At 44.9% G+C, this 23704-nt stretch overlaps 1 protein-coding gene and 1 pseudogene across 3 annotated transcripts in view; both read left to right on the top strand.

Moving 5' to 3' along the window:
• The window catches only part of LOC124612947 (Na(+)/H(+) exchanger beta-like), a 1149910-nt gene that overhangs the window by 420555 nt on the left and 705651 nt on the right, over nucleotides 1–23704 (top strand). The window lies entirely within an intron of this gene.
• Nucleotides 8493–8610, top strand: LOC124614692 (annotated as a pseudogene).

Raw genomic sequence — 23704 nt, 5'->3', positions numbered from 1 at the left:
GTTTTTGCTTCGAGTGATCGTTCCTGCCTTATTCCAGAATATTACGTTCCTCCTAGGACACCGTGTATGTTGGAAATTCGGTTTTAAACAGTGCTGTATAATAAGAATGATAATATGAACTGTTATACATACACTCCGGGAAATTGAAATAAGAACACCGTGAATTCATTGTCCCAGGAAGGGGGAACTTTATTGACACATTCCTGGGGTCAGATACATCACATGATCACACTGACAGAACCACAGGCACATAGACACAGGCAACAGAGCATGCACAATGTCGGCACTAGTACAGTGTATATCCACCTTTCGCAGCAATGCAGGCTGCTATTCTCCCATGGAGACGATCGTAGAGACGCTGGATGTAGTCCTGTGGAACGGCTTGCCATGCCATTTCCACCTGGCGCCTCAGTTGGACCAGCGTTCGTGCTGGACGTGCAGACCGCGTGAGACGACGCTTCATCCAGTCCCAAACATGCTCAATGGGGGACAGATCCGGAGATCTTGCTGGCCAGGGTAGTTGACTTACACCTTCTAGAGCACGTTGGGTGGCACGGGATACATGCGGACGTGCATTGTCCTGTTGGAGCAGCAAGTTCCCTTGCCGGTCTAGGAATGGTAGAACGATGGGTTCGATGACGGTTTGGATGTACCGTGCACTATTCAGTGTCCCCTCGACGATCACCAGTGGTGTACGGCCAGTGTAGGAGATCGCTCCCCACACCATGATGCCGGGTGTTGGCCCTGTGTGCCTCGGTCGTATGCAGTCCTGATTGTGGCGCTCACCTGCACTGCGCCAAACACGCATACGACCATCATTGGCACCAAGGCAGAAGCGACTCTCATCGCTGAAGACGACACGTCTCCATTCGTCCCTCCATTCACGCCTGTCGCGACACCACTGGAGGCGGGCTGCACGATGTTGGGGCGTGAGCGGAAGACGGCCTAACGGTGTGCGGGACCGTAGCCCAGCTTCATGGAGACGGTTGCGAATGGTCCTCGCCGATACCCCAGGAGCAACAGTGTCCCTAATTTGCAGGGAAGTGGCGGTGCGGTCCCCTACGGCACTGCGTAGGATCCTACGGTCTTGGCGTGCATCCGTGCGTCGCTGCGGTCCGGTCCCAGGTCGACGGGCACGTGCACCTTCCGCCGACCACTGGCGACAACATCGATGTACTGTGGAGACCTCACGCCCCACGTGTTGAGCAATTCGGCGGTACGTCCACCCGGCCTCCCGCATGCCCACTATACGCCCTCGTTCAAAGTCCGTCAACTGCACATACGGTTCACGTCCACGCTGTCGCGGCATGCTACCAGTGTTAAAGACTGCGATGGAGCTCCGTATGCCACGGCAAACTGGCTGACACTGACGGCGGCGGTGCACAAATGCTGCGCAGCTAGCGCCATTCGACGGCCAACACCGCGGTTCCTGGTGTGTCCGCTGTGCCGTGCGTGTGATCATTGCTTGTACAGCCCTCTCGCAGTGTCCGGAGCAAGTATGGTGGGTCTGACACACCGGTGTCAATGTGTTCTTTTTTCCATTTCCAGGAGTGTAGATGAAAATATCGTCATTGTGGTGAAGTACTGTGTAGGTAATCAGGGAATTGCTATATTCAGACTTACAGCATTAAAACCTATGTATGAAAGTGTACTTCGTCAGGGAGACCTTAACTGACTTATAAACCAGCACGTAGCATCGAAAGCAGGCAACAAATTCTCCTCGAGTACCAGGACCATAATATCCGCAGAATTTTACACTACTAACTTTAAGGAATCTAGATTAAATGTAGCACGGCAGTGTGCTGAGCTTCTCGACAAAATTGTGTGCCCATCTCCGTCTCTGCGAATTCGTGTGGGAGTAACTTCAAGTGGAGCAATGAATGAAGTAATAAGCTGTGACATTAAAGCTGTCAACCTGAAAGTTGGTTGCAACATAAGATATTAAAAAACTAGAAACCCGCCTCATTTGCAAAAAAAAAAAAAAAAAAAAAAAAAAAAAAAAAAAAAAAAAAAATCACCTAGTGTTGACCTACGTTTCGGCGTAGATAACTACACCTTCTTCAGAACAATAAAACCCACAAGTGCCTAAGAAGACCTTTGTGAATGATTAAAAGAACACCATAAACTGGCGGGTCATGGCCCATCTAACATAGGCCGGTGTGAGGCGGAGGTTACACCATTAAGTTAAGTAACGGTTTAGACTTTGTACACAGGTACTGATTGTGTTTTCCTTTTTTCCGTTTATAAATGTATAGCTATGGTGTTCTTTTAATCATTCACAAAGGTCTTCTTAGGCACTTGTGGGTTTTATTGTTCTGAAGAAGGTGTAGTTATCTACGCCGAAACCTAGGTTAACACTAGGTTTTTTTTTTTTTTTTTTTTTTTTTTTTTTTTTTTTGCAATCGAGGCGGGTTTCTAGTTTTTTAATATATTAACCAACGATTGCTGACGCGCTGCGATGTTGAAGATTCTGCAACATAAGAGTCCTTTCGAAGGCAGGGTCTTCTTCGAAGCCCTTGCCTTCCTCCGTCATAACTAGACACTTTATAGTGGGTCCTAAGGTTTAACATGGACTCCGTACCACTCTGCAAATACTCATTTTTCTATAGACAAGTCATCGTCAGAGGTGTCAGAAGCGATAAAAATAAACCTTTTGAAACTGACAAGAAAAGATCTCTACTGTAAAAATAAAGAAAAGACAAGAACTAAAATAAAGGCAGTCTGTTCGCAAATGCTCATCTTTGAAATCAAGATCTTCTGTTGGGTAATTCAGTGCCGTGTTGCATCAACCATTCGGTTGTAAGATATTTGGCTCCTCATTGACACGCTGTCCACAGTGCTATTCAAGCCTGTTCTACTCTTCGACGACAGCCCACCTGAGGTCGAATATGTGCAATGTCGAATGTGTGCAAAGTAGTCCCAAGCCTGGTCAACCGGATTTATGCTAGTAGGTACCGAAAGTCATACCTTTTGGCAGATTCCCGCATCTACATACTGTGTACACTCCGCGAGCCACTGAAAAGTATGTAGCAGTTAGTGCCTCGTACCAATAGCGGCGATTTCCTGTTCTGTTCCATTCGTATAATTTGCAACCAAAGAAATAACTGTCTGCATGGCTCTGTAAGCACCCTGATTCCATTTATCTTGTTCTGACGATTCATACCCAGATATAGGGTGATGGCAGCAGAATAGTCACCTTGCTCTAATGCAACTACTCTAAATTTACCCAACACGGTTTCTCCGGAACTACGTCATCTTCTTCCAAGGATTCCTATTTAGGCTTCCCAAGCATTTATCTTCAACTTTCAAATGCTCGAAGAAAACGATTTACTGATAAAGAGCCAGCAGGGATCAGAGTATGCTGATACGATAGTTCCAAATTCAGCAATTATAGCAATTATATACAACCGATCGCTCACAGAAAGATCCTTACCTAAAGACTGCAAAATTGCTCAAGTCACACCAATACCCAAAAAGGGAAACGGGAGTAATCCGCTGAATTACAGGCCCATATCACTGAACGTCGATTTGCTGTAGGGTTTTGGAATACATACTGTGTTCGAACATTATGAATTACCTGGAATAAAACGATTTATTGGCACATAGCGCGGATTCAGAAAATATCGTTTTTGTGAAACGCAACTAGCTCTTTATTCTCACGAAGTAATGAGTGTTATCGACAGGGTACGTCAAACTGTTTGCATATTTTTAGATTCCAGAAGGCTTTTGACACCGTTCCTCACAAACGACTTCTAATTAAATTGCGTGCTTAAGGAGCATCGTCACAGTTTCTGGAAAAATTCTGGATATCGCGTACAGTACGGTTGTGCAACTCTTTGTAAAGAAAATTTTCCAGCTTATGTGCTAAAGAGCGTAGTATCCTTGTCAAGTAGGTATGACAACATACATAGAATAAATTCAGAGACACGCTGCTAGAATCGTAACAGTGCGATCTGCATTTTCATCTACATCTACAATCCACAGTTAAATGCCTGGCAGAATACTCGTCGAACAACCTTTAAGCCACTTCTTTACCGTTCCACGCTCGAACAGAGCGCGGGAAAAATGATCATTTAAATCTTTCCGTGCGAGCTCTGATTTCCCTTATTTTATTATGATGATCATTTTTCACTATGTAGGTGCGTGCCAACAAAATATTTTCACACTCGAGGAGAAAGCTGTTGACTGAAATTTCATGAGAAATTCCTGCTGTAGTGAAAAACGCCTTTGTTTTAAAGACTGCCACTCCAATTCGTGTACCCCTATTTAGCGATAATAAAAAACGAGCAGCCCTTCTTTGAACTTTTTCGATGTCCTCCATCAATCCTCCCTGATGCAGATCCCACACCACATACTAATACTCCAGTAGAGGACGGACAAGCATAGTGTAAGCAGTCTCCTTAGTAAACCTGTTACATTTTCTAAGTCTCCTGCCAATAAAGCCCAGTTTTTCGTTTGCTTTCCTCAAAACATTATCTATGTGATCTTTCCAATTTAAGTTATCAGTAACTGTAATCCATAAGTATTTAGTTGATTTTACAGACTTTAGATATGTGTGATTTATCGTGTAACTGAAATTTAGCGGATTGTTTTCAGTGCTCATGTGGATGAGTTCACACTTTTCACGACCTAGAGTCAATTGCTTGCCATCTTGTCTAAATCGCCGGCCAAGGTGGCCGAGCGGCTCTAGGCGCTAGTCTGGAACCGCACGACCGCTACCGTCGCAGGTTCGAATCCTGCCTCGGGCATGGATATGTGTGATGTCCTTAGGTTAGTTACGTTTAAGTAGTTCTAAGTTCTAGGGGACTGATGACCTCAAAAGTTAAGTCCCATAGTGCTCAGAGCCATTTGAACCATAAATCATAATGAGGGAAATATAGAGTGTCGAATGAAAAGACGGAGTGACAGTCGCAAGGTAGAGGTTAGGTTAGGTTAGTGTTGTTTAACGTCCCGTCGACAGCGAGGTCATTAGAGACGGAGCGCAAGCTCGGGTTAGGGAAGGATGGGGAAGGAAATCGGACGTGCCCTTTCAAAGGAACCATCCCGGCATTTGCCTGAAACGATTTAGGGAAATCACGGAAAACCTAAATCAGGATGGCTGGAGACGGGATTGAACCGTCGTCCTCCCGAATGCGAGTCCAGTGTGCTAACAACTGCGCCACCTCGCTCGGTCGCAAGGTAGAGAGAGTTGTACTACAGAAAACAGGCTTTAGTCTAAGAAGAAAGGAGGAGGAATAAGAAGAAGGATATTCTGAGATCGTTGGAAGTCACAATACGCTTCCTTGAGACAACCCCGATGTTACTTCCGTTTATGTTAAAAATTTGCCAGGCTGTGAAACGTATTGTATTCTAGTAATGAAATATTCGTGTTGTAGAAGCCTGCCAGATGGGGCCTCCTACATGAGTGTAGGAGAATTGAGTGCAGGTAAGGTTGTGGAGTCCGTTGGAGTGCCGGGGCGCTAGTGAAACATCATTCAATTAACAATCATTTATTAGCAAGAGTTTTACACTCACTCCGTCTGCTTCACGGCAGTGCCTGGCAGCGGCGTTGCACGAAGGCGCAGAATAGACAGACTATATAGGGAGAGAGTGGCCAATCGCCCCGTAGCTGCCATGTTTTTACCAGATCCGCGCGGGACGTGCAATTAGGTAGCGACGCAAGCACAAAGCTAGCCACTTCACGAGTAAAATAAGGAATGTGTTTGACGCATGAGATCAAAGCAGATCTTCTAGCTCAATACTCGGTACATGATTAAAACAAATGCCACTCGTCTATATTTCTATAGGCCTAATAAATACGTGAGCAAATGGTAGTATCGTGAAGCAGTGTGTTCTTGTTATGCTACACTATCCTGTGCAAGCTTCTTCATCTCCCAGTACCTACTGCAACCTACATCCTTCTCAATCTGCTAAGTGTATTCATCTCTTGGTCTCCCTCTACGATTCATACTCTCCGCGCTACCCTCCAATACTAAACTGATGATCCGTTGATGCCTCAAAACGTGTTCTACCAACCGATCCTTTCTTCAAGTTGTGCCACAAACTCCTCTTCTCCCCAATTCTGTTCAACACCTCCTCATTAGTTATGTGATCTACCCATCTAATCTTCAGCATTCTTCTGTAGTACCACATTGCGAAAGCTCTTTTATTCTCTTCTTGTCCAAACTATTTATCGCCCATGTTTCACTTCCACACATGGCCACACTCCATACAAATACTTTCAGAAACTACTTCCTGACACTTAAATCTATACTCGATGTTAACAAATTTCTCTTCTTCAGAAACGCTTTCCTTGCCACTGCCAGTCTACATTTTATATCCTCTCTACTTCGCCCTATATCAGTTCTTTTCATCGCCAAATAGCAAAACTCCTTTACTATGTTAAGTGTCTCATTTCCTAATCTAATTCCTCAGCATCACTTAATTCGACTACATTCCATTATCCTCGTTTCGCTTTTGTTGATGTTCATCTTACATCCTCCTTTCAAGACACTATCCATTCCGTTCAACTGCTCTTCCAAGTCCTTTGATGTCTCTGGCAGAATTACAATGTCATCGGCGAATCTCAAAGTTTATATTTTTTCTCCATGGATTTTAATACCTACTCCGAATTTTTCTTTTGTTTCCTTTACTGCTGGCTCAATATCGGGGAGAGGCTACAACGCTGTCTCACTCCCTTCCTAACCACTGCTTCCTTTTCAAGCCCCTCGACTCTTATAACTGCCATCTAGTTTCTGTACAAATTGTAAATAGCCTTTCGCTTCCTCTATTTTACCCTTGCCACCTTCAGAATTTGTCAAAAGCATTCTCTAAATCTACAAATGCTAGAAATATAGCTTTCTCTTTCCTTAATCTAACTTCTAAGATAAGCCGTAGGGTCAGTATTGCCTCACGTGTTCCAACATTTTACGGAATCCAAACTGATCTTCCCCAAGGTCGGCTTCTACCAGTTTCTCCATGCGTCTGTAAAGAATTCGCGTTAGTATTTTGCAGCCGTGACTTATTAAACTGATAGTTCGGTAATTTTCACATTTGTCAACACCTGCTTTCTTTGGGATTGTTATTATTATATTCTTCTTGAAGTCTGGGGGTCTCATACATCTTGCTCACCAGATAGTAGAGTTTTGTCAGGACTGGCTCTCCCAAGGCTGTCAGTAGATGTAATGGAATGTTGTCTACTCCCGGGGCCTTGTTTCGACTCAGGTCTTTCAGTGCTCTGTCAAACTTTTCACGCAGTATCATAATCTCCCATTTCATCTTCATCTACATCCTCTTCCATTTCCATAATATTGTCCTCAAGTACATCGCCCTTGTATAGACCCTCTATATACTCCTTCCACCTCTCTGCTTTCCCTTCTTTGCTTAGAACTGGGTTTCCATCTGAGCTCTTGATATTCATACAAGTGGTTCTCTTTTCTCCAAAGGTCTCTTTAATTTTCCTGTAGGCAGTATCTATCTTACCCCTAGTGAGGTAAGCCTCTGCATCCTTACAATTGTCCTCTAGCCATCCCTGCTTAGCCATTTTGCAGACAGTGTATTCAACGTAAAATGTATTTGAGATTCCATCAGAGTCTGGTACCTTGCTAACTTTAAGCAGTCTTACTTGTTTTTTAATGGCGGGGGAGCTTATATCAATATCATTTGTGACCTGTGTAGCGGTAATATCCTCATTCTTAAATATTTTTTTAAATGTGAAGTTAAACATTTCAGCTACGTGTAAACTAAGCGACACCACTCGGCCGTGTCTCTTGTCTAGCGCAGCACACAGAAAACCCAGGGCACTGAATTTAGGATTCTTACATCTTTAATTTATATATTCAGTGGCTGCACTGGAAGTTTATGCCATTGGAGTGCGGAAAATTGTATAAAGACATTCAGCTACTAACCATAAGAAACCAGTTCGTTTTTACACTATGCCTGCTTTGTTAAGTGTGTGTCGCACTACAGATCTATTCTGTCACATACCATTTCTTTCCCCTTTTGCATTCATCTTAGTACTTGAAAAAGCTAGTTGGATTCACGTGAAACTAAGAATTCCTAAGTAACTGGCTCTATAAGTCGTTTTGATGGACAGAGGAGGCAAGGACATACCAGCTCGAATGCAATCGAATCGTACCAAATAAAGTTCTGTACTGTACAAACCAATCTTCTGATTGCAGATAATGTTACCTTACTACCAATCAAATAATTGCCTTTACTTTAGTGTAAGACTGTATGACTTCGAGGGATCACCAATTTAGTATTGGAGGGCAGCATGGAGGGTAAAAATCGTAGAGGGAGACCAAGAGATGAATACACTAAGCGGATTCAGAAGGATGTAGGCTGCAGTAGGTACTGGGAGATGAAGAAGCTTGCACAGGATAGAGTAGCATGGAGAGCTGCATCAAACCAGTCTCAGGACTGAAGACCACAACAACATCAAGACTGTATAATACCACACAAGTAAAACATCATGTGTACTTGCAAATTTACCTCCTCTAGCTGATAACAATGCCAACGGCCTTGCCGCTGTGGTAACAGCAGTTCCCGTCAGATCACCAAAGTTAAGCGCTGTCGGGCTGGGCTAGTACTTGAATGGGTGACCAAAAGGTCTGCCGAGTGCCGTTGGCAAGCGGGGTGCACTCAGCCCTTGTGAGACAAACTGAGGAGCTACTTGATTGAAAAGCAGCAGCTTCTGTCACTGAAATTAACATACGGCCGGGAGAGCGGTGTGCTGACCACATGCCCCTCCGTATCCGCATCCAGTGACGCCTATGAGCTGAGGATGACACGGCGGCCGGTTAGTACCGTTGGGCCTTCATGGCCTGTTCGGGAGGAGCTTAATTTTTTTACCTGATAGCGATAAATGTTCTTTGAAAAATTGTATAGCAGATACTTCCAAATGGTCCAGTGGAAAAAAACTACTGGTGTGGTTAAATGTTTTGGGAATTATGAGTACGGAAGAAAGTTAGGCTTTTTTTTCACTTCCCGAAACAGAATTATTGTGCAGGCCATCGCTGGACGTCATTAGCAACGAATGGCGTGTTAATTCGAACGCTTCAAACTGTACGCCTGATAACTGTGGGTGCCCCCAGGGGCTCAGCATTCATTTGCTGGGTACTGGCTTGGCGACCCCGGGGGTCCTGAGCTGGGGACTGGTAAGCGCCGCCAGTCCCCTGTCACTGTAAGCTCTGGGCATACTTCAGCGACCACCGTGCGGCACGGCGGTGGAATGTTGTGTGTCTCAGGGAATGGGGATCTTGGCTTGACCGCCCGGATCGCGAGGATGGAATAAACCTCTATAAACAACCCCTCAATCTCAAGGTGTGCTGTGCACTGATGAGATGCATGGCTGTTGAGATGGAACAGTCGTTAGCGGGCAACCTCTAGGGAACCTGCCGCACCTCAGTTGTATAAGGCTTACCTAGGCATGAGGGCTCTGTCTAGGTGGACTTCTAGTTCCCTAGCTGCTCGTGGGACCGAGATGGAACCCTCGAACTTTTATTCTTCTCCTCCCAGCGGAAAGGGTGGACCGCTGGTGGGTTCTAACACCCAATCCAACAATAGGGCTCGTGTAGCCAGTCCTCCTGATTCAGTTACTAGTAACAGAATGCAAACTGCTTCGCAGAATGTGTTCCTCATAATTAAAAGAAAGGAGGGGAGTTTCGATAAAGTTTCACTATTTTATATACAGAAAGGCGTAGAAGGCATTGCTGGCACCTCAAAATCTGTCAAGCGCTTGCGAAATGGAACCTTGTTGGTGGAAACATCTAGCTTCCAGCAAGTCCAGAACCTTCAGAAAGCACAATTTCTTGGGGAGTTTGCGATAGAGACTGAATTTCACAACACCTTGAACACCTTGAACTACAGCAAGGGTGTTGTGACTTGCAGAGATCTCGTTGACATTCCCCAAGACGAAATGAAGGAATTGTCGACGTGCAACACGTTATGAAATGGGTGGATGGTGCTCTCATGAAGTCTGACTCATTTATCCTTACGTTTAACAGCACCAAATTGCCACAGCATGTGAAGGCAGGTTTCCTACATCTCAGTGTACGGCCTTATCACCCCCAACCCCATGTGGTGTTTTAAATGCCAACACTTTGGACACACTACTCTCGGCTGTAGAGGGGAAGCCACTTGCGGGAAATGTGGTAAAGCCGCTCATGAGGGAGTTGGTTGCTCCACTCGTCCCAAGTGTGTCAACTGCTCTGGGGATCACCCTGTGTGGAGTAGGAAATGCAGAGTTTTCCTTGAGGAACGGAAGATCCAGGAACTTAAAACCACAAAACGCATCCCATATGGTGAGGCAAAGAAAATATACAAGTCCATGCAGCCGCCCACGTTCGCTGCCTCCTTTTCTTTCATTCTGAAACAGCCAGTCTTGAAAACTGATGCCGCTACACAAACGGAGGTTGCTACTGTCAGCACTAGCACCTGCGTTTGTCAATCTACGTGTGCTGCTGCTGTTCCTGTGAAGCCTGCTGCTCCCCCCGCCCCCCACCCCCCTGGCCTTCTGCTACACCCCCTACTGCTTCTGAGGTTTTTGCTCCAGTGCCACCTCAGGCCAACAAATCTAAGCCAAAGCCAAAGGTAAAGACCCACCCACTGAAGGAGACTGAAGTTATACAGTCTGCTGATGTTGTCATTCTCTCTGACGTTTCTCTTGCCTCCTCTTCAGAGGCGATGGAGGTTGATGGGACAATCATTTCGCCCCAAAACTGAGCCTCCACCTGTTGTGGGCTCTCCTCCCCGACAGAAAGTGAGGATGAAGGTACTCCCACCCTGATAAATGGCTCCCATTATACAGTGGAACATGAATGGATTCTGGGCACATATGGAGGAACTGAACCTCCTAGCACAGCAACGCCCCCTGTGCTTGTGTTTACAGGAAACGCATTTAAAACCATCTTATGCTCCTGTACTAAGGGGCTATACGTTATATTGCAAGGATGACCTGACTGGGGAAAGGGCCAAAGGTGGAGTCGCCATATTTGTCGATAATGACCACCACTCCTCTGCTCTCCCCCTGGATACTGACCTGCTAGCAGTTGTAGTTCAAATTCATTCACGTCGGAGGCTTACCGTTTGCTCCCTTTATTTACCTCCTCTTTCCCAGTGAACTTAGACGCTCTCACAGATCTTATCGAACAACTCCCCTGTCTGTTTCTCCTCCTGGGCGACTTCAGTGCCCATCATGTCCTGTGGGGCTCCACTTCTCTTTGCGCTCGAGGTCGAGTTTTGGAGAGCCTCCTGACATCTCAAATGTTGTGCATCCTCAACACAGGTACTCCGACTCATTTCTCTACTGCTACAGGGTCATTCTCAGCCATTGACCTATCTTTCTGCTCTCCAACCCTCACTGACTCTGTTCATTGGGAGGTCATTGACGACCTTCATTCCAGCGATCACTTCCCCATCCGAATTCATCTCCTGGATGGTGTATTGCTAGAGCAGAGGCTGCCATCATGGCTGATTGGCAGGGCTAACTGGCCACTGTTCAGTCGGTTGGCTGTCTTTGAACGCCGCAACAGAGTACAGGAATGGGCGCATCACGTCACACTTGATCCATCATGCTGCTGACCTGTCCATACCAAAGCCTTCTGGCCCCCTTAAGCGGCGCCTTGTGCCTTGGTGGACAGAAGAGTGCCATTCAGCCATCTGGTACAGGCGTGTGGCTCTTCGACGATTTAAATGCCGCCCAACAGCAGTCAATCTTACTGCCTTTCGAATCGCGAGAGCCAGGGCACGCCGTGTCATTAAGGAGAGCAAGAAAAGGTCATGGCAGGAGTTCCTGGACTCCATCAACCGTTCCATTTGTTCCACAAAAGTATGGGAAGCCATCCGGAGGATTTCCGGTAAACGCAGCCGTTTACCAATAGCTGCAGTCCTGAACCAGGGATGCCTTCAAACGACACCCAGAGCCATTGCTCAGACGCTGGCAGAGCATTTTGCACAAAGTACTGCCACTGCAAATCAGAATCCAGCGTTTCGTCGCTACCGTGCGACTGTCGAGAGAGCAAACTTGGACTTCCGGTCGAACAGTTCTGAGGCCTACAACTCCCCTTTCTCCATGTGGGAACTTGAATCAGCACTTACTGAGACTTCTGATACTGCACCAGGTCACTATCGCATCCGGTACTCCATGCTTCGTCATCTGCCAACGGCGTCAAAGGAAATCCTCCTCGAATGTTTTAATCTGATATGGCGGACAGGAGTGTTCCCCACCTCGTGGAGGGAGGCAATTCTCATCCCTCTCCTCAAACCAGGAAAGGACCGCACATGTCCCAGTAGTTATCGGAGTATCGCCTTGGCGACCTGTGTCCGAAAGACCCTGGAATGGATGGTTAACTGTCGTCTGGTCTGACTGTTAGAAACTAGACAGCTCCTTAGCCGCTCTCAGTGTGGATTCCGAAAATTTCGGTCCACGGTCGACAACCTGACCCTCCTAGAGGCGGCTATTCAGCAGGCTTTCCTCCGCCAGCATCACTGTATCGGTATCTTCTTTGATATCAGTAAGGCATATGATACTACTTGGAAACACTGTATTCTTGCACAATTGCATCAATGGGGCTTTCGTGGCCGCCTCCCCATTTTTATTCGGTCTTTCCTGTCTCAGCGGTTTTTTCGGACCCGAGTTGGTAACACACTGTCTGATCGCTTTGAGCAAGAGAACGGTGTCCCCCAGGGCAGCGTTACCCTCTTTGCCATAGCCATCAACAGTATAACGTCTACAGTGAGGAGTCCAGTACAGTGCTCCTTATTTGTGGACGACTTTGCTGTTTTCTATTCCTCGTCCAGTGTTGCCACCGTGAGCCGTCAGTTGCAGCTAACAGTGCGGCGGTTAGAGGAGTGGGCTGCAAAGACAGGTTTTCGGTTTTCTGCCGATAACTGTGTTTGTGTTCATTTTAATCGTTCTCGTCGTCTTTTTACTTTGCCTGCCTTGCATGTGGGGGATACTGTCCTACATTTTAGAGACACAGTGAGGTTTCTGGGCCTAGTTTTTGACTCCAGGTTGTCATGGCTGCCACACCTAAGCGACCTGAAAGCCAGAATCCTGAAGGCACTGAACATCCTCAAGTGCCTCAGCCACAGGTCTTGCGCAGCGGACAGGACGCATCTCCTTCAGTTTTATCGAGCTTTTGTGCGTTCACGGCTATACTGTGGGTGCACAGTGTATGGGTCAGCGAAGCCGTCTTATTTGCAGATCCTTGACGCTGTCCGCAATGCTGGGATTTGACCGGCCACGGGTGCTTATCGGACCAGTCCCATACCCAGCCTGAGGCCACTTACCATCCGGCGGCAGCTCCTGCTGGTGCGCCAGGCTTGTAAGTTTCTTGCAGCTCCCACCTCGCCTGCTCACCATCTTGTTGCTCATCCACCTCTGGACCGCCTTTTTTCCCACCGTCCCCGGGTTACGTTGCCGTTTGGGATCCGTGTGCAACGTGTGCTAGAGTCCCTCGGTGTGGAGTCTGTACAACCCCAAATCCTGGGTTTTAACCGCCTGCCACCCTGGTTACTGAAGAGGCCCGGAGTGATTTTAGATTTATTGCAGTACAAGAGAGATTGCACCCCTGCCACAGCTTTTAATACAGCATTTTCTGCCATTTTATTTGAGCACTCGATTATGTAGCTGTTTCTACGGATGGGTCGAAACAAGGGGATTCCGTTGGTTGCTCTGTTGTTTTTCCGGATCGTGTCCTCAAGGTCCGACTGCCGCAGACTTTTACTGTCTTTGATGCAAAATTGTCTGCGATCTTGCGGGCACTGGAGCAGATGAGGCATTATTCCTGTCCTAAATTTCTTGTCTGTTCCGATTCACTAAGTGCCGTTCACTCTTTGCAACGTTTGTATCCAGCAGATAAAATAGTCGAGACCACCCAGGATGCCCTCCTCCACCTACAGCGATTGGGGAAGGTGGTGGCTTTCTGCTGGGTTCCGGGGCATGTCGGCATTGCTGGGAATGAAAGGGTAGATCTCGCAGCCAAGGAGGCGTATCTTGATCCACAAGTTTCTCAGTGTGCTATACCCCTGCACGCACTCACCTCGCTGTTGAGCTCACGAGTCATGCGCCGGTGGGAGGATGAGTGGCTGGAAGTGACTGACAATAAGCTCCTATAGTCAAGCCCACAACGCGTGTGTGGTGTACTTCCTTTCAGCCTCGTCGACGGGACGAGGTTCTCCTCACTCGGCTTCGGATAGGCCACAGCCCTATGACGCATGGCTTCCTGCTCCGGCGGGAGGACCCTCCAATGTGTGGTGCTTGTGGCGTCCAGGTCACTGTGCGCCACGTATTATTGGATTGCGTATTATTTTCTAACCAGCAGGCCGCGGCTGACTTGCCAGCGGACATGCCATCTCTTTTAGACAACACTCGGACGAATGTGGTTAAAGTTTTAAAGTTCTGTGCCATATCAAATGTTTTTACAAAGATTTTAGGGAGAGGATCTTAATTTGCTCACTGTGTGACAACCTCACCCATATTTTATGTAAGTGGGCAGCCAATGACAATTTACTGTGGCATTCTTGTTGCTTCGTTTTCCCTTTCCTTACGTTCTACTTTCTTATGTCGCATTTTCCTTCTTTTCCTGCTTTTTTGCGTGTGTGTTTCAGTTTTATTAGGTTTGTCCACATTCGTTCCCTTTAATGTGTGTCAGGGCGCTGATGACCTCGACATTGAGCGCCCATAAGCCCCAACACACACACACACACACACACACACACACACATACACACGATAACTGTGGGAGGAATGAGGTCAAAGAAATTCGGAAGATGCGTGCAAAAAAGAGATCGGAAGATGTAAACTGCCCCACCTCCGCTTATGAGCAGATGACCCAGTTCTGGTAGGAATACTGTAACGTTTCTTAATTAATGTATTTTTTAATGGAAGGACTGGGGTGGCGTGCTCTTGCCTGGGTCAACAACTGGTGTCAACGGTACACAGGCCACACACTGATTCATACTAATGTATTGTGACACTGATGTCAACAGTGGGATATCAGTGGTCGGTGAGCAGCGCGTGGGTTTCTGATCCTATTAGTAGAATTATCATACTATTATTATTATTGAAGTACAAGGGGACAGTGAAATGAAAACGAGACATTTGGAAAAAAGTAAGTAAACCGTTTATTGTTTCAAAAGTAATAACCATAACATTTAATACATTCATCCTAATGAGAGACAAGGCGGTCAATGCCTTCATGGAAAGATGTTTGCGGTTGCCTAGGGGACCATGATTGTATCCCGGCGTGCTCCTCTTCGTCCGAAGCAAATCGGTGACTCGATTGTCTTTCTTCAGGGATCCAAAAATATGAGATTCGTATGGGGAGAGGTCGGGACTATATGGACGATGTGTAAGCACTTCTCTGTGAAACTTCTGCAGCGTGGTCGAAACAGCCGTTGCATCATGTAGGCCCTACAATTCATACATATTTCTTAGAGTAGGCAGGTAGCAGGTTTCGGTTCATTGGTAGGATGCTGGGTAAATGCAGACCATCTACAAAAGATATTGCTTACAAAACACTTGTCGAGAGTTTCACGAAAATATTGATACATTTATCCCACTGGGATAAAGGCAGAATGTCCCGCGAAAGCCTAATTTCAGAGTTTCAAGAACCAGTTTCAAAACAGACATTTAAGCGGTCATTCTCCCGCGCTTCATAGCACAATGCAGAATACGTAGTAAACTGCCAAGAACCCTCTCGCATCCTTTTCACAATGATTTGCAGATTATGGATTTAGATATGGATGTAAAACTGCAGTGCTTGACGTGATGTGATGAGTGGTTAAATCCGGACGTCAATGACGGCTGTTTAACGTTTTTAAGGACATTCGCCAAGCAGTGTCACACATTTTGAGAGGGACTCCGTAAGGGAAAAAATCCGGAACTGTCAGAATTACCAGACCTGTCGAATTGTTAAGGAAAGTAAGCACCATGTTTTTAAAACGAAAAACGTAATTAAATTGTAGTTTCACTGTAGTAAAATGGCACTTTGCAAAATGACAAAGTGGTAACTGCACTGCCTAATTATTTTTAAGAAATTCATTGCTTATTTCATGAAAGAATACTGTATTGGTCCTGAAAATGACAAACTACCCGGCCATCAAGTATAGAACATGCTACTCGCGTATGTCTATAACAAAATGTTTCACTTGAAAATGAGTAATCACATCAAACATAGACACAAATATTGATTTTTTTGCCTGAAATAACATTGAAAACCCGATTAAACCTCTGACATACTTTCTTCATTTGGGTAAAAACTAAAAGAAAACGGAAGGTAGAATCCGAACACAACATTGATTTCGCAAATATGGAAAAATCCGACGACACGAGTTTCAGTATTCAAAACAAATAATTATTCTTTCAGACATTCTTGTGGTGCAGTGAGGATCTAGTAATCATTGCAACTCACATTGTTTCACAACCATTGCAAGTTGCTGCGCCACATAAATGATTTTGTGACACGATGTTGGCATACGTAGAATCCTTGTATGCTCTGGTGCGTCGGGACTGCAGGAGAATATTCTGGTGAAACCAGATCGTAAGTGCCTCAGGCAGCTTCTGTGAGTGTGCGAGCAGGGGATTAAGGGATTAAGACACTGCAAAGCGCGGAGTACGACGGCTTTATGTATCTGGCATGAAGCGATTATATCTCTCTTGCGAACACAAAGCGGAGAGAACACAACGCAAAAGGATTATGCATTGACACGCACTTCTGGAAGCGGACGTTTTGCTTCTGAACTCAGATACCTTTCACTTTCACACGATATAATACGTGATGTTACTTATCATTTACCTGTCGTTTCATATTTCGTCAACATACTCAACATAAACGTAACGTATTGCGAATACATAGACAAAAAGGACTCTTCATTGTCTGATCACATTTCAGAACATCATTGGAAGCAGGATGTCAAATCAAACACCTTTCAGCCGTCTAGTTTCCAAACTTATTTTATTTGGCTACCAGTTTCGGCGATTTACTACGCCATCTTCAGGCTCCTGATCGACGTGTAGGAAGATTGCCGACGTCAGCAGATGATGGTTGAAGTGATCGCTGTAGCAAGCAGAAATCTACTAATACCAGTATTGCTGGACCCGTTTTGACCAGAACCGAGGTGGAATACTCCTACACGTCGGTCAAAGACCTGAAGATGGCGTAGTAAATCACCGAAAATGGTAGCCAAATAAAATAAGTTTGGAAACTAGACGGCTGAAAGGTATTTGATTTGACATCCTGTATCGAACAGCCCAGTCCCGCAACCATCTCTGAAAAGATGGACATACAGAAAATCATGGGAAGCAGTAACTTCCATTAACTTTGCTACGGTACGATTTGAAGTGGAAAGGACAAGTAGAATTAATCGCGAGTAAGGCAGATGCCACACTGACATCCATTGGAGGAATCTTCAGGAAATGTAGTCGACCAGCAAAAGGAAGTAGCTTACAAAACTCTCTTTCGATCAATACATGAATACTGCTCTTCAGTAAGGGAACCGTACTAATACGACTGACAGAGGAGACGGAGAAGATCCAAACAAGAGTAGCACGTTATGTTACAGGTTCATTTACAACAGAAAGCGCGAAAGCATTAAGGAGGTGCACAGCCAATTCCAGTGGCAGAGGCTGCAAGAGAGGCGTTCTGCATCACAGTATGGTCTACTGTTTAAGTTTCGAGAGCGTACGTTCCTAGAAGATTTAACCAAAACATTTCTTCCACCGAAGTATAGCTGGTGAAAGGACCATCGGGATAACATGAGAGATATTCGAGCCCACACGGTGGCTTACCAGCAATCGTTCTTCCCGCAAAACATACGCGACTCGAACAGGAAAAGAGGGAAGTGACACTGGTACACGAAGTACCCTCCACCACACACCATAAGGTGGCTTGCGAATTACAGATCTAGATTATCAAGAAGTATCTTTAGCTTAGAGATGCAGATGCAGGAAACAGAAAAACGGCTTGCTTCAAGGAAGAGTGCTGATGCTATCTTCGTTCAACGTTTATTTATATATGACCAACCTTTTTCTGAGGAAACCCGAAGCTTCATTTTTATTTATGATCGTATCGTCACAGCTCAAGATAAGAAAGTCGAGGTAGCAGAGAAGAAATTACTGATACCCACTCTGCATATTATCAAATGAATCAGTTCAAACTGAACTCACTGGAAACCAAATATGTCTCTATCATCTGAGAATCATGGAGGCAAAAAAAAATAAATAAATAAATAAATAAAAAATTACCCTTGGAAGGTAAAACAGCTAAACACCTAGTAGTTCAGGACTCTCTGTCACCCAATACGATTGTCAGTAAATTAATAGTAACAACCTAGGAATGACAGCCATTAGCTGTGACGATTTCTGCTCTAGCACAGTACTACCTTACAAGTGAAAAACCATGTCCTGTATAGTACAGATCCCACTATATCAAAGCAGTGGATGCGGGTATCAAAGAGAAATGTCGCTTGCTATGTACGGTCCATTACTCTAGAGAAGGTATATTATCTCAAAGAAGTCGCAGCTTCCGGCATTTGACTAGGAGAAAGCGAGAGAAAAGAAGACGTAAGTAACAGCATCAGAAGCTCATTCTATCTTTAGCTACCGGCAAGCACGTCCCTACTTGAAGTCGAGAAAGCATTTCCTCTAGAGCAATGGTTCCCAACCTGGGCATAATTACCCACTGAGAGATAAAATAAAATTTTCTGAGGGGTAAAAACCAAACAAATCGATTTTGTTTCAGTCACTAAACTAAATTATTTTCGAAAGATCATCACCATCACAATTTTATGAGGCTCTAATATTGATAGTAAAAGTTACCAATAATTACTTTTTTCCAATTATTAGCGTTAATGCAGTGGAGGTTGCAGGTTCCTCACATCGTCCGCTCACTACACACAAATGTTGTGCTTTGTCCCGTACATTGCCGAGGATACAAGTAAGACGTATACGTAGCAAATGCTAAATATCTCAAGAAAATGTCCTCTCTAAGTTGTAGGTAGTACCTGCCGTAGTCTAGAAATTGCTTCACTACTCGCTTCGAAACAGATAAGTGAATTAATTGACAGCACGACACAGCGGTAACTACGTAAGGGCTGCTATGGTGCTGTAGACAGTATTATTATTATAAATTATTATTAATATTGGAGTGTTTAGACACAAATCGTAACAGCCTGAAGTCGTCCAATTTCTGCCAGTTCAAAAGTAAGGAGTGCAGCACTGAAGTGATTTAAGAACAGTAATATAGTACACACATCTGAACTTCTTAAATTTTAAATGGGGTTGCAGTGTACAGGTGAAGCAAGTGCCGCAGAAGAGAGGAGTAATGCAGGGGAAGCTCGTTTTGTGACAAGTGTATACTCTTACTGTGGATAGTTAGCTTTCTTTTCTGGGAAGGTGTTGTGAGTAGCACTTACGATGCACCACGAATTCCTTTGTCATTCGTTCTAGCACACAAACACACACACACACACACACACACACACACACACACACACACACACACACACAAACTAAATATCATTCATCTTTCATCATTTTAAAACTAAAAGTGTTCCAATAAAAGTCTGTCATTCTACAGTTTAGTTTGGTGTTCAAGTTGGTGATAATGTGCGGGAGGGGTGGGGGAGGTGGGGGTAGTAGCTAATAGACATAGTGCAAGACAAATGCTGCAGTTATTATAACTGCTGCACGATTTACTTTTACTGTGAGTCCTAAACTCAAACAGGGATATCGTCTTTTTACTATCCCAGGCATTTCTCATGTTTCCACCTGAGGATATACACGTGAGTGTCCGAAAATATTGCTGTCGTGGGCACATCCTGGCCATTTAGGTACGATGTTTAAACATTGACACTTGGTGTCTGAGATCGCTTGTACATTTAAAGAAAACCACCTATGATGAAAACCACCTGTGACGATTTCTAAAAATCTCAGCTTTGTCGCCAGCAGGCGATTTGATGGGGATATGAGTGCGGTCAATAGCACCTGAAACGCCAGGAAAATATGCTGTTTGATAAAAATCACGCTGGTTGTTCGTAACGTCATTTTCATCCATTGGCATTTTGATAAATTCATTTTTCAATGAGGCAATGCAGGCCGATTTCTTATGGATAGCTCTGCAAGCTGTTGCTATGTGTAATTCAACTGATAAGTGAAAGTATCCTCTGGCGTGAAATCTTAGCTTGAACAGCAACTTGCACATTGGAGTCAGTGGCTGGTTTCTTTTGGTTGATTTTATCAGATAGTATACAAGCCTTAGTTCCAACTGCTCTACAGTTATTAAATGGCTTGTTATTCGATTCCAAGAGTGGGTTGACCCTTCCACGGAACGTGTGGGGAGATCGCTGAATCTCGTCGTCGTCATCCTCTGAATACTCAGATATCTGTAAAGTAAACGAAAGGAAACAATGTAATTCACATAGAATAGAGTTGTTGCACACAGAATTTTACCCAACAATGGTCCCGAACGCTCGGAAAACGGAGAGGGTATGGTATGGTTTCAATGGTATGGAAAGGATTGGCGTTGTAATGTTGTTAAAATTATCTTTACGAAGTGGAGAAAGTAGTAACAAACGGAAAAAAATCTCTGAGATTCGTCGTGGGTTCAAAAACGTGATCTATTGCACAATAGTCACTAATCCAGGTCATGACGTTAGGTATTTCAAGACACGTGTTCGGTCGTTAAAATTTAATATGAATTGCTTAGTTACTGCAACTCGAGCCGAGAGAGAACATATATGAGATGTTGAATAGTTATTGACTGCCATCAAAATTCTCATACTTCTGTTCTCTGCAGACATTTCGACTCTACCTTTCTCACTTTCTGCCAAGTATCTATAAAATACCTTTGAACTAACCGCATTAATTAAGAGTCGTCTCCCAAGTGCTGTTACGAGATTGATCATTACGTGCACATGGTAGCCGGTAATTCCCTTTACCTAACCTTCCAGATTGAAAAAACTATTTCGAGCATCAGCGGGGTGAGAGTGGCTTAGTCACATATTTTCTTACCATTGTTTGTGTTAATAACAACTTTTTTATTATTCTCTACAAAAAAAAAGTGATGGACTGTAATCCCACAACACTAAAAACTACGATTGGAGGTGAACCTGACATTTAACCACGAATTTTCGCCAGTCAAATGAGATCCGACTTCACGGCGATACGATCTGGGATTAACGTTTGTACAACGCACTTTCCAGGTTAAGTTTGATCTGAGGTCAGTTTCGTAATTTACGGTTAAATACTTTATACAATCGGTCCTTAGTCGGCGTACTGCATACTGTAATTCAATGGTGACGTCTGTACTATTTATTCACCACATCTTGAACAAGGCTTCGTTAGTTGCCGGCCCGAGGTGGCCGAGCGGTTCTAGGTGCTTCAGTCTGGAACCGCGCGACCGCTACGGTCGGAGGTTCGAGTCCTGCCTCGGGCATGGATGTGTGTGATGTCCTTGGGTTAGTTCGGTTTAAGTAGTTCTAAGTTCTAGGGGACTGATGACCTCAGATGTTAAGTCCCATAGTGCTGAGAGCCATTTGAACCATCTTTTGAAGCTTCGTTAGTTCTGGTCTGGCAAGTCAGTCGACTTCGCCCCTTTAATGTTTTGTGTCTGGCTGTTGCCAACATTGAAGATCTAACAAAACCTGTGTGTACGGTAGCCGTTACGAAGCGACTATTACGACGTGCAGTGCCAAACCAGCAAGGACATTATGTGTAGTGCATGACAGAAGCATGGGTTGTTCCCCGCACCCCCTTCACCCCCCCCCCCAAAAAAAATGTGTCCAGATTGCTGGTGGGCTACAGTTATCGTTCTGTACGGCGAGAAACAGAGTGTTCGGCATGAACAACACACTGTAAATATCACCAAAAGGTTAATTTGCACCTTGAAACACTTCGTTCTACTACCAGCATAGTTCTAGGTCTCAGTGTATCCAAAACGAAAACACTTCACCTAACACGTTGTTTAATCTGCAGGCTTCATGTGGTAGGCTACAAAAAGAACACACGAAATTGATGTAAGCTTCTGATACAGAGTTCGTTACACCACGAACAATTCGTTCACTTGAAAATGTCTTTTAGTTCACAGATTATGTCTGGAGTTGCGCATTCAACTGAGACTTATAATAACAATCAACACGCAAAACGTATGTGTCCAAAGTTCAGTCAGTTGCACTGCAGAAAATAACTTATCGGAAAAAGTCTTTTAGTTCTGTCTGTTTGCGGAATTCTGTATATTAATCCAGTTACGAACAATAGTAGCAACCGGTGTACAAAGCAGGAGTAATAATAGCCAGTGCAAGAAACACATGTGAATGCCTGGGTTACAGTTCACAGCGCCATTGACATCATACCGCACACGGCACTCCCAGCGCAAACCTTATAAAGTAGTAACTAGAGTACAAGTCACATGCAAACGTCCAGACCACAGTTCGTCGCACCACAGAAAATTGTTCACTGCAAAAGGCTGCTTTGATGTCACAGTCTGTTCGTAGTCCTTCACGTAAAAATGCAAGGAGATGTGCATATGACGATAAACAAGTAAACACACTTAATTATGCACTTGTCACTCCGTGTTTTACAACTAAATAAAATGCACTTTCTCATGCGCTGTAACAGTTATTAGTCTAACCACCTCATTACAGACTGGTTTGTTACCGCTTCACATAGCGACCTAGCAATACATCACAAAGCTCGTCTCTCTCGCAAAATATTACATAAATTACAAACTTTTAAATATCTCATGCGAATATACAGTTTTCTACACACAGCAATACAAGGCTACTATAAATGATTCATTCGTTTTCGAATCCCTTCATTTTCCAACGTATTACCTGTACAAATATGATTGATGCATGAATTGAATTCGTAAACTCACCAAGTTTGCATTTTGGTCTCTACAAACCTATGAGTGTCCCTATGGTCAGAAGAAACACGCCCAAGCGTCAGCCAAGTTCGTTCCATACCTGTTGCAGCAACATCCTCCCGATGGACATCACACCAGCATTTATGCGTTCTCTCAGCTGCTGCAGTGTTATTGGCAATAGGGGCATGTGAACACGGCCCTAAATGTGCCTCCAAAGGAAAGAATCACAAGGCGTTAGGTCAGACGACCTGACGGGGGGGAGGCAAGGGAACAGAGCTTCTTTTAAATAGCGACGAACATCGATGCTCCAATGACAGTGCGCGCCGTCTCGTTGGCAGACGAAATTGTCGGAATCATCAGTCAGTTGTGGATACAAACACGACTGCAACGTGTCAAGGTGAGAGGTAGCCGTCACAGTCTTCTCACAGCAGAAAAATAGTCCATATATCTTCGTCTTTGACACTGCACGACCAATCTCGTTCATGCGGCATTAGTTCGTGAGGATTTTTCAGTGCCCACTCTCTTACATTGTGGCCATTAACCTTCTCAGATAAGAGGAAGGTTGCTTCGTCGCTGAATGTCAGCTTGGAAGTGACAGTGCCTCAAGTGCTTCGTGCATTGTGGCGCAAAATTGAAGGTGCCGGACATAATTTTCCGGTTTTAATTAGTGCACGAGATGCAGACGGTAGGCTCTGAAATGAAACCAACGTCGCAAAATCTCCCACACAGCTGCTGCGGTATTCGAAGTTCGTGTAGGGTTGCCATTCGTCCCGATATATCGGGACCGTCACCGCTATGTAGCCGCGCGGGATTAGCCGACCGGTCTCGGGCGCTGCAGTCATGGATTGTGCGGCTGG

The sequence above is a fragment of the Schistocerca americana genome, chromosome 4 (genome assembly GCF_021461395.2).
Source record: "Schistocerca americana isolate TAMUIC-IGC-003095 chromosome 4, iqSchAmer2.1, whole genome shotgun sequence".
NCBI classification, from domain to species: Eukaryota; Metazoa; Arthropoda; class Insecta; order Orthoptera; family Acrididae; genus Schistocerca; species Schistocerca americana.
Note: the sequence above shows the minus strand (reverse complement) of the source record. Positions and strands in the feature narration are given on the sequence as shown.